The sequence below is a fragment of the Schistocerca americana genome, chromosome 5 (genome assembly GCF_021461395.2).
Source record: "Schistocerca americana isolate TAMUIC-IGC-003095 chromosome 5, iqSchAmer2.1, whole genome shotgun sequence".
NCBI classification, from domain to species: Eukaryota; Metazoa; Arthropoda; class Insecta; order Orthoptera; family Acrididae; genus Schistocerca; species Schistocerca americana.
The window spans coordinates 305,541,900-305,553,048 of NC_060123.1; the positions used below are offsets into that span (position 1 = coordinate 305,541,900).

General features: G+C 42.5%; 1 non-coding gene across 1 annotated transcript; it reads left to right on the forward strand.

Moving 5' to 3' along the window:
* Positions 1-880: 880 nt before the first annotated feature.
* Positions 881-955, forward strand: Trnat-ugu. The gene has a single exon. It is a non-coding gene; the product is annotated as a tRNA-Thr (tRNA).
* The last annotated feature ends 10,194 nt before the right edge of the window (positions 956-11,149 follow it).

The following is an 11,149-nucleotide window of genomic DNA, read 5'->3' on the forward strand; positions in this document are numbered from 1 at the left end:
AGACAAAATAAAAGAAAAAAGGCTACATTTTACGGACCTCAGAGACAGCGGAGGCGCGTACACACACACACACACACACACACACACACACACACAAGCGCGCGCGTACGTACACACAAAAAGGCGCGCCAGGAAAAATAAAACAGTTCATAGCGACACACGTGAAATAAAAATCAATACAGGTAAACGGCTAAAAAGTTAATTCTCTAATTTATCAGTAAATACACTTTCAGTAAATTGTGTATGTATGTGTGTGTGTGTGTGTGTGTGTGTGAAAGAAAAATAGCAGACTTTGACTCTACAAAAGTGTTACAACAAATAAAAACCTGCCCTTCAAATAACATCGGTAAACCAACAACATACCGCAGCACCACACCCAAATGGGACATTCCTGTCCTCGTGGGCACCAGGAAGTAAATACACTATATATATACACTATATACACTATATGGTTCAAATGGCTCTGAGCACTATGGTCAACATCTGAGGTCATCAGTCCCCTATAACTTAGAACTACTTAAACCTAACTAACCTAAGAACATCACACACATCCATGCCCGAGGCAGGATTCGAACCTGCGAACGCTGCGGTCGCGCGGTTCCAGACTGAAGCGCTTAGAACCGCTCGGCCACACCGGCCGGCCTATACACTATATCTTAGTATATATATAGTTAAGGCTCACCGGCCACTTGACCATCTTCTTCTTCTGTGCGAATGCACAAAACAGTGCCCGAACTCTTTACGGGAATCGCAACGCGCCGCCAGTAATGAGTATAATGGGCGGGGGCACTACGAATGTAGTGCGGGACAGTACGTTGAGAATGTGGGTTTCGCGGGAGGCGTGCCAGAGATAAATCCCTGCAGTCGCGCTATCCTCTGTGCCCTCGGTGGCTCAGATGGATACAGCGTCTGCCATGTAAGCAGGAGATCCCGGGTTCGAGTCCCGGTCGGGGCAGACATTTTCATCTGTCCCCGTTGACGTATGTCAACGCCTGTAAGCAGCTAAGGGTATTCCTTTCATTGTAAAGTAAATACACTGATGAGACACAAATGTTGCAATAGTCATGAAAGAGAGCGCATGGTGATTTCCAGATGTACCAGGAGTCCCGGCTGCTTAGTTCCTAAAAACGAAAACCAGCGGTACCGCCTTGATCCGCGTTCCACAGAGAAAGGGAAGTGCCGAACTAAGGAGAGGACCATGGTCACATCTGGTGTATGATACCGTACGTGTCAAAAATATGCAGACGAGTATGAACATCTACTAGAACGGAAGGAGCCACGTTTTCTGAGCCTGACGCCGAATGTCGGAATGCTACAGCACTACGGACTCATTGACCATGACTGGTGTACTGACTGTCATCGTGTGCAGATGAAAAACAACAGAATGATTAACAAGTGTTACCAACGCCTGTCATTGTCTCACTAATTGCCATATGTTTATCATTACTGTTGATCAATTTTCACTATGTCTGACATCAGTTTCTAGTTGTATAGTTACTTGACTTCCTCATTCTCACTCTCTGATTTCCCCTCTGTCTTTCCTCCTAAAGATCGATTTCATTTCCACATTTTTTAAGTGGCTAAGTAGTATAATGTGGTGCTGAGCTTCGAGGCTGTACAGAAAGCTATTTATACAGGAAGGATACAATATTTACATGCGAACATTTTAGTTTAGGCTTTAGGGTGAACGTTAGTGTTATCAACTGAAACTACACGTTTACGTTACCAACCACAACTTAAGGTGTTTCTACTAAGAGCGTCAGAGTTTTAAAGCCCCGTTATCAGGAGGATACATGTACGTTAATATGTGTTGTGTGCACGGTTGTATGATAACCCGTGGCACTATCTCTGTCGTGTTTACATAACGTACAACATCACATCCACACGTATGTAGAGTTCAGCTTACATTTGCCTTTTTATTCTCCGGTAAAGTATTAATTTAAAACGTGGAACAAGAATTACAGAATTAAAGTGTTTGCTAAGTTATGGGATAAGGGCTACAGTTAGAGAGATAGCCTTTTGTTAATAGTTTCTGTGAAAAGCTGTTACTTGCAAAAAAATTAGGAGACGCCACTCAGCACTCAGCAACCCGAGGGACTGAGAACCTGGAGGACCAATGTAGACGCAACGGAGGCGCAGAACATTGGACAAGGACGAAGAAATGCGTAGACAACCAGCTGCTGTTTCCTAAGGGATGAATATTATAAATTAATTGTTTTACGGAAGACTTCGTTTTGTGTTATTCTCCGACTGACGTATATTTATTCGATTATTCTCATGTAAGGCCGATAGATACTACAAGGCGCAGTGAATGTATTTTTCTCACAAAGAATATACACTGAGATGACAAAAGACATGGGTTGGCCACATGCACATACACACATGGTTGTAGAATCGCGTAAACAAGGGCAGCGCATTGACAGAACAGTCATTTCTGCTCAGCTTATTCGTGTGTAAAAGTGTCCCATGCGATTATGGCCACACGACAGGAATTGAAAGACCCTGAACGCGGAATGGCATTTGAAGCTAGACGCATGAGATATTCCATTTCCGAAATTGTTACGGAATTCAGTACTCCGAGATCCACCGTGTCAAAAGTGTCCCGAGAATACCAAACTTCAGACATTACCTCACACCACGGACAACGCAGTGACCGACGGCCTTCACTTAACGACCGAGAGTAGCGGCATGTGCGTGGAGTTGTGAGCGCTAACAGACAAGCAGCACTGCTTGAATAAAACAGGCCATGAAGGCCCAACGGTACCGACTGGCCGCCGTGTCATCCTTAGCCCACAGATCTCACTGGACGCGGATATGAAGGGGCATGAGGTCAGCACACCGCTCTCTCGGTCTGCGGCTCGTGGTCTTGCGGTAGCGTTCTCGCTTCCCGCACACGGGGTCCCGGGTTCGATTCCCGGCGGGGTCAGGGAATTTCTTTGCCTCAAGATGACTGGGTGTTGTGTGTCTTTCATCATCATTTCATCCTCATTCACTCGCAAGTCGCCGTAATGGCGTTAAAGAACTTGTGGAGCGGCGGCCGAACCGCCCCGCGAGGGATCTCCCGGCCACGAATGCCATATGCTCATTATTCGTTATCATTACCGTTCTCTCGGCCGTATGTCAGTTTCGAAAACCGTGGCAGCTCCTTTTCAATCAAGTAGCTCCTCATTTTGCCTCACAAGAGCTGAGTGCACCCCACTTGCCAACAGCGCTCGGCAGACCGGATGGTCACCCGTCTAAGTGCTAGGCCAGCCCGACAGCGCTTAACTTAGGTAATCTGACGGGAAGGGGTGTTATCACTGCGGCAAGGCCGTTGGCAAACACTGCGTGAATGAGCCGCAGAAATCAATGTGGGACGTACGGACGTGTGGAGAGTGCAGCGAAATTTGACGTTAATAGCCTCTGGCAGCAGACGACTTACAGGAGCGTCTTTGCTAACACCAAGACATCGCCTGCAGTGCCTCTGTTGGACTCGTGACCGCATCGGCTGGACCTTTGAACACTGGAAAACAGTTGCCTTGTCACATAAGTTCCGATTTCAGTTGGTAACAGCTGATAATAGGATTCGAGTGTGGCGCAGCCCCCACGAAGCCAAGCCATGGGCCCAAGTTATCAATAAGGCGCTATGCAAGCTGGTAGTGGCTCCATAATTACTGTATTCTCTGATGTGTTGGCAGAAGAGCCAACACCGTGTTGCTAGAGGAGGCCGAAATGCACGCGTTTAAGCTCACGCAGACTGGCGTGAGGTCTGGAACAAGGTAAAGTAACTATAGTAGCCAAAAATAGTACATAGCTTCTGGAATACTTAACTTTAATCCATAATTGGAGAACATCGCTCTTGATGATACATAATTACAATCTCAATATAACTGGTAATGGCGACTTGCTAGGTCGTAGCAAATGACGTAGCTGAAGGCTATGCTAACTATCGTCTCGGCAAATGAGAGCGTATTTGACATTGATCCATCTCTGGCAATGTCTGCTGTACAACTGGGGCGAGTGCTAGGACGTCTCTCTAGACCTGCCGTGTGGCGGCGCTCGGTCTGCAATCACTGACAGTGGCGACACGCGGGTCCGACGTATACTAACGGACCGTGGCCGATTTAAAGGCTACCACCTAGCAAGTGTGGTGTCTGGCGGTGACACCACATTCTCTGGCCCAACTGAACCGATCATTGACTGGAAGTGGTTATGTTAGGCTACTATTGAACCATTCATGGACTTCAAGTTCTCAAACAACGGTGGAATTTTTATGGACAACAATGCGCCTTGTCAGAACGTTCTGGTTTGAGAGGATAATTTGACCACCCAGATCCCCCGAAATGAATTCCATCGAACATTTATAGGACATAATCCAGAGGACAGTTCACACACAAATTCCTGCACGGGCAAAACTTCCGTAGCTATGGACGGCTCTAGAGGTAGCATGGCTCAATATTTCTGCATGGGACTTTCAGCGACTTGTTGAGTCCATGCCTCGTCGAGTTACTGCACTACGCTGGGCAAAAGAAGGTCCGACACGATATTAGGAAGTATCCTATAACTTTTGTGACCTCAGTGTGCGAGTGCCGTGATCAGCAGTTCATCATTTTTCTTTTACGTACAAGTGCACGAGTGACTATATGATATTCATTTCCAGTTGAGTGTAGGGTGCAGTTTTCTTTTGATTTAGTAGTTGGTACGTGAAGTTGAGAGAGTTACTTACTCTTAGAATTGTGACGGACTACTCCTCCTTGGAATTGCTCCGTGCGCAGAGTGGCGGAGATGAATTGTAGGATTGAGATGAACTAATAGCACGCAGTGAGATCGCATAATTTAGGACCCCAGTATGACTTTTGTTCTTGGAACATTGGCAACAGTAGAGGCTTTCTGTGGTAAGTCTCTGACAGGGTAGTTCACCCGAATAAACAAAAAAAGCTCTTAATCTTTTACGTTACGTTCGGGAACTGCGGTTGGGATTCTTGCATTTCAGCTCAGTCTTCCAGTATAATAGCAGAAGCTTCACCCATGATACCACAAAGTCGTATACCCAAGACATACCTGTCATTTTAATTCAGTTAAATCCACTAGATGATGGAGGCTTAAATCTCCGAAACGCGTACTGAAAATAAAATAAATTGAGACTGGTAACAGAAAAATTGAGGATTTAATTGGAAACACTGTTATTAATACAGTATCGACCTGAAGCACCCAAAACAGTAATAGAAAAGGAAACGAAACTTCACGGGTTGAGAGGGCAAGTGACTTTACTTCAGTGATTAAAGACACTGAGTCAAATTTACAAAGGAATTGATAATATGAACACATTTATCACTATGACGTTTCACAGCCTCTGGATTGTAAGGTTGTGCCGATTCGTTTCTGGAGGGCGTCATAAAAGTATTGTATGCTCTCTATCTTGGTCTAGAAATCAAAGACGCTTACTTTTGGAATAAAAATCATCAGCAATGGCGGACGAAGACTTCCGGTATAAGTAGTCACCATCATTCAGCCAATGGCCCTGTCAAAAAAGGTGGAAGAGCGGACAGAGGCTCAGGGCAGTCTCTTGGCGTTAGAGTAGGAAACTGCCCTAAAGCCGGAAATCAGCAATGATTAGCTGCACGAGCATAAAGAAGATAATGGAAATCAGTGCATTAAAGGCACATAATGTGTATCCACAGGACGTGTGGACCCATTCTTATCTCCAGAGGGGACTGCCAAAAGGAAGATGACCATGAGAAAATGATTTAATAACGAACGAAAGAATAACGTTCTACGATTTGGGGCGTGGAATGTCAGAAGTTTTAAACGTGGTAGGGAAGCTAGAAAATCTGAAAAGGGACACGCTATGTCTGAATCTAGATATAGTGAGTGCCAGTGAAGTGAAATGAAAAAGATTTTTGTATAGATGAGTATAGGGTTATATCAACAGCAGCATGAAATAGTATAATGGGAGTAGGATTTGTTATAAATAGGAAGGTAAGGCAGAGAGTGAGTTACTGTGAACGGTTCAGTGGTGGTGTTGTTCTCCTCAGAATCGACAGCAAACCGACAACGATAATTCAGGTATACATACCAACATCACAGTCTGAGGATGAAGAGATGGAGGAAGTTTATGACGATATTGAAGAGGCAATTCAGTATATAAAGGGAGATGCAAATCTAATAGTCATGGGTGATTGGAATGCGGTTGTAGGGAAAGAAGTTGAAGAAAGGGTTACAGGACAACAGGGACTTGGTACTAGGAATGACAGAAAAGAAAGACTAATTGAGTTCTACAATAAATTTCAGTTAATAACAGAGAATACTATGTTCAAGATTCACGAGAGGAGGAGACATAAATGACAAAGGCCGGAAAATTACATCGGGGTCAGCTAGAGATTCCGAAATCATATATTGGATTGTAAGATGTATCCAGAAGCAGATATAAACACAGATCACAACTTAGTAGTGACCAAAAGTAGGCTGAAGTTTAAGAGACGAGTCAGGAAGAAACAATGAACAAAGAAGTGGGATACGGAAGTACTAAGGAGTGAAGAGACACTCTTGAAGTTTTCTGTAGTTCTCTAAGGCTATAGGTACTGTTATAAAAATAGTTTAGTAGGCAGTTGAGTTGAAGAGGAATGGTCATCTCTGAAAAGGACAATCACAGAAGTTGGACAGAAAACTATGTGCTAGAAAGTTAACTGCGAAGAAATCATGGGTAATACAAGAAAGAAAGAAAGATGTACAAAAATGTTCAGAGAAATTCATGGATACAGAAATACAAGTCACTTAGCAATGAAGTAAATCAGAAGGACAGCGAACCTAAGGCGAAATGGCTGCATGAAAAATCTGAAGCAATAGAAAAAGATATGTCGGAAGGACTTACTCAGAATACAGAAAAGTCAAAATAACCTTCGCTGAAATTAAAAAAAAAAAACAAGTGTAGTAACATTAAGAGTTCAGTGGGATTTCCACCGTTAAATGTAGAGCAGAGAGAAGATAGATGGAAGGAGTACACTGAAGCCGTCTATGAGGGGTAAGACTTGTGACAGAAGAAGATAGAGGACTCGATATAGAAGAAACAGGGGATCCTTTCCATCAGAATTTCTAAAATTATTGGGGGAAATGGCAACAAAACAACTATTCACGTTGGAGTATAGAATGCATGAGTCTGGCGATAAATTACATGACTTTCGGAAAAAAAATCATCCGCACAGTTCCGAAGAGTGTAAGAACAGGCAAGTGAGAGAATTATGACACAATCAGTTTAACATCTCATGCATCCAATTGCCGACAGCAATAATACACAGAAGAATGGAAAAGAGAATTGAAGATGTGTCTGTTAACAATCAGTTTGGCTTTAGGAAAGGTAAAGGCTCCAGAGAGGCGCTTCTAACTTTGCAATTGATAATGGAACCAAAACTGAAGAAAAGTAAAGACACATACATAGGATTCGTCGATTTAGGAAAAGCGTTCGATAACGTCAAATGGTGTAAGATGTTCAAAATTCAGAGAAAAATAGGAGTAAGCTATAGGGGAAAACGGGTAATATAAAATATGTACAAGAACCAAGAAGGAAGATCGGAACAAAGTGCTCCAATTTAAAAGGATATGAGATAGTAATGTAGTCTTTCACCTGTAAGGTGTTAGGCAAATCCAACACCTTCCATGAAAACCCTGACATGATAGCAAGTCTGACAGTATGTCACATAGTTCCAAATAAATCCTGACATTAAATTAACCAAAGTAATACGATCAACGAGTGAGCAAATGGGATACCACAGACTAACACAAGAACGCCTAAATGCATGTCATACCTTCCCACTGTGAAACAGACGCACTTCCGAGGGGAGAAACGAGAACAGTAGCCGAGAGCAGAACCGTGTTAAGCTAGAAGGCCCTACAATAAGGGACAGACACCCACGTCGCCAGTTGACCGCCAAAACCACCCCCCAGCCCATGTTAAAAGATAGAGCCCTCCAGAAGAACAGTATAGATCTTACGATAACACTAAAAGGGCCACACCAGCTGCAAGTTTTAGCGTGAGATTTTTTCGCGTCTCTATTACGTTGCAAATGTTAAAAACATTGCCCCACCACGAAAAGTATAACGTTTCTCATTGGATAGACAGAATTTTGTAGGCAGAGCTTAAGGTTAACATTGAGACCCTTATTGGTCAGTTGAAAACACAGCGAGATAGCTTTTTTTAAACCAACTTCGGTAAATTACAGTAAGGAGAAGTTAGGAGAGAGTTGCTTCCGAGACGGCGAGGTGCGTGGAGCTGTGCCGCCCTAAACACCGACAAGGTGATGAACGCACGCGATGCCGCATTTTTGAGCGCATAAGGCTTCACTCAGAACTGCAGAAGTCTCATCTGTTACATCCCCTTTTTACGTAATGCTAGTGTCGATCGTCAATTAAATCTCATGGTGTTCACATTTGGTACTTGAAGTAAAAATCTGAAACGCGATGATTTTTCTGTTATATAATTATTGAGAAGCCACATCAGCCACTGTAATTTACGACAAGTTAGATAAGTAATTAAAGATAATTGAGGGTCACTGTAGACCATTTTGATAGTTTTCTCTTTTATGAAACTTAACTTAAATCTAGATTATAGATGTGATATGGCATAGGCCATCCTTCGATCCATTGTAGAACTTGGAAACCCATTCAGGGAATATTCGTTCAGATTTTTGTTGAACGCAGTTGGTTTTTATCATCCTGTATTAAATATTTCCTTTTATCAATAGTGCAATTAATAAACAATGTTTTGTGAGTAAAATAAAATTTCCAATGATAAACTTAACTGCTTTTTCGACGTTATTTTACCAGCTAACTAAAAATAGGAAAGCCTTGAACCCCTTCCACTAAATTTAGTTAGCATTAAGATTCTTTTACTGGGAGTGCAGTGGAGCTGACGCTGAAATCATTAAGTATTTGATTATATCATCGCTAGTCTCACTGAACTCTTCTGATCTCTATATGTCATGTGTGGTCTGGCGTCTCCTTACCAGCAGCAGGTCCCAGGTTCAAACTAGTCAATTCCCTAAAAAACACGCTCAGAGCGTCGTTGCGCGAAAGTGGTAGGGAGACACGACTTAGAACAAACAGACACCAAGCAGAATGTTAGACACCCCCACTGTTCAGTTTAAACATCGAAGAAGCAGTGATGAAATTAAAAGGAAGAATCATAGCTGCAATTAAAATTCAAGAAGAAATCACATGAATAACATTCGCTGATGACGTTGCTATCCTCAGGGGAAGAGAAGAAGAATTGCAGGATCTGCTGAATGAACTGTCTAACGAGTACAGAATATGGACTGATAATGAAACGTAGAAAGACAAAAGTAACGAGAAGTAGCAGAAATAAGAAAAGCGAGAAACTGAATATCAGGAGTGGCGATCACAAAGTAGTTGAAGTTAAGGAGTTCTGCTACCTAGGCAGTAAAATAACCAACGACGGACGGAGCAAGGAAGATATAAAAAGCAGACTACCACTGGCAAAAAGAGGATTCCTGGCCAACATAAGTGTGTTAATATTAAAGATAGGCCTTAAGTTGAGGAAGAAATGCATACGTTTGGAGCACAGCATTATATGGTAATGAAATATGAGCTACATAAAAACCGGAAAAGAAGGGAATAAAAGCATTTGAGATGTGGTGCTACAGAAGAATGTTGAAAATTAGGTGGACCGATAACTTATGCGTTGAGGTAGTTCTCCGCAAAATCGGCGAGGAAATGAATATACGGAAAACAGTGACAGGAAGAATGAATAGCATGGTAGGATATATTTAAGACATCACGAAATAACTTCCGTGGTACTAGAGGGACCTGTAGAAGGTAAAAACTGTAGAGGATTCAAACTGCAGGGACTAAAAATAGTGAGTCGGATATTCAAGCTCAGGCAGACTATCTAGTCATGTAGCCGAAATTTCAAAAAGGATGCCAGTTATTTTGCACACGATTTTAGCGATGGCTAAAATAACAAAACCACACTCGTCAGTATCCCGTGTGCTCACAGCACTAAGCTCCCTATAAATCCATACGCAAAATTATGCACATATATAATCAATATACCTTTCATACACAAGTGCGTAATACTTACAATTTTCCTAACGTGTAATCCATCTGCATTACTCACTGACTCGCGGCTGCCAGCAAGACTCTGATCACCTAGCCCGCCAACACACAATGTCGAATTTGGATTGTATCCGGACTGGGAATTATTTGTTTTCAACTATGTCAGTTGCTTTTCAGCACCTGGAGTATTATTTCTCTGTTACAATAGGAAATCCACTCTATCATTTTTATTATATTGGTTTTCAAAGTATTGAGTTAGATGTAGAAACGCACGCAGGATAGTCAAGAGGTATGACATCAAGACATCTGATGGCGGCGAGCTCGTCGGTGGCCAAAGCATGGGATGCTATGTATCCGAAGTCTTGCGTGCCCTTTACAGGCAGCCAGAAAGACTATCAGAGCCAACGTGAATCCCTCTAGTGCAGTGGTAGTCGACCTGGTCCCAACCGTCCACTACTGAATATTCCACTTACTTTGTGGGCGGTAGTGATTTAAAAAAAAAAAATCATTACTTTTTCATAAAATTTAAACATAAAGTATGTGGTAAGTAATTAATGCCGTATGTTTTAACTTGATGTAACTCGTCCTTATGCATTTTATAAAGTAAAGTTACTTCCTTATTTTATAAATCATCTTTGCAGCGGAACAGCGGGAGGTTATAAAATTTTACTACCAACATAGCTATAAAAGTTGGCGGCAGGTAAAAATGTTTGAGCACCCCTGCTTTAGTGAGACATCGTTCGTGACAAAATGATTACACATTAGCCGCGCGGGGTAGCTGCGAGGTCTAAAACGCCTTGCCACATTTCGCGCGGCTCCCCCCGTCGGAGGTTCGAGTCCTTCCTCGGCCATGGGTGTGTGTGTTGTTCTTAGCGTAAGTTAGCTTAATTTAGATTAAGTAGTGTGTAAGCCTAGGGACCGATGACCTCAGCAGTTTGGTCCCATAGGAAATTGACACAAATTTACAAATTTTATTACACATTAAGTGATTCTGTCTGTTCACAATGTTTCAAATATTATTTTCATTATACCTCCTCATCACTATATTGATGAGATACTCTTTCTATTCTATGAAAACTCCTATCTGAGGTCTTATTTAACA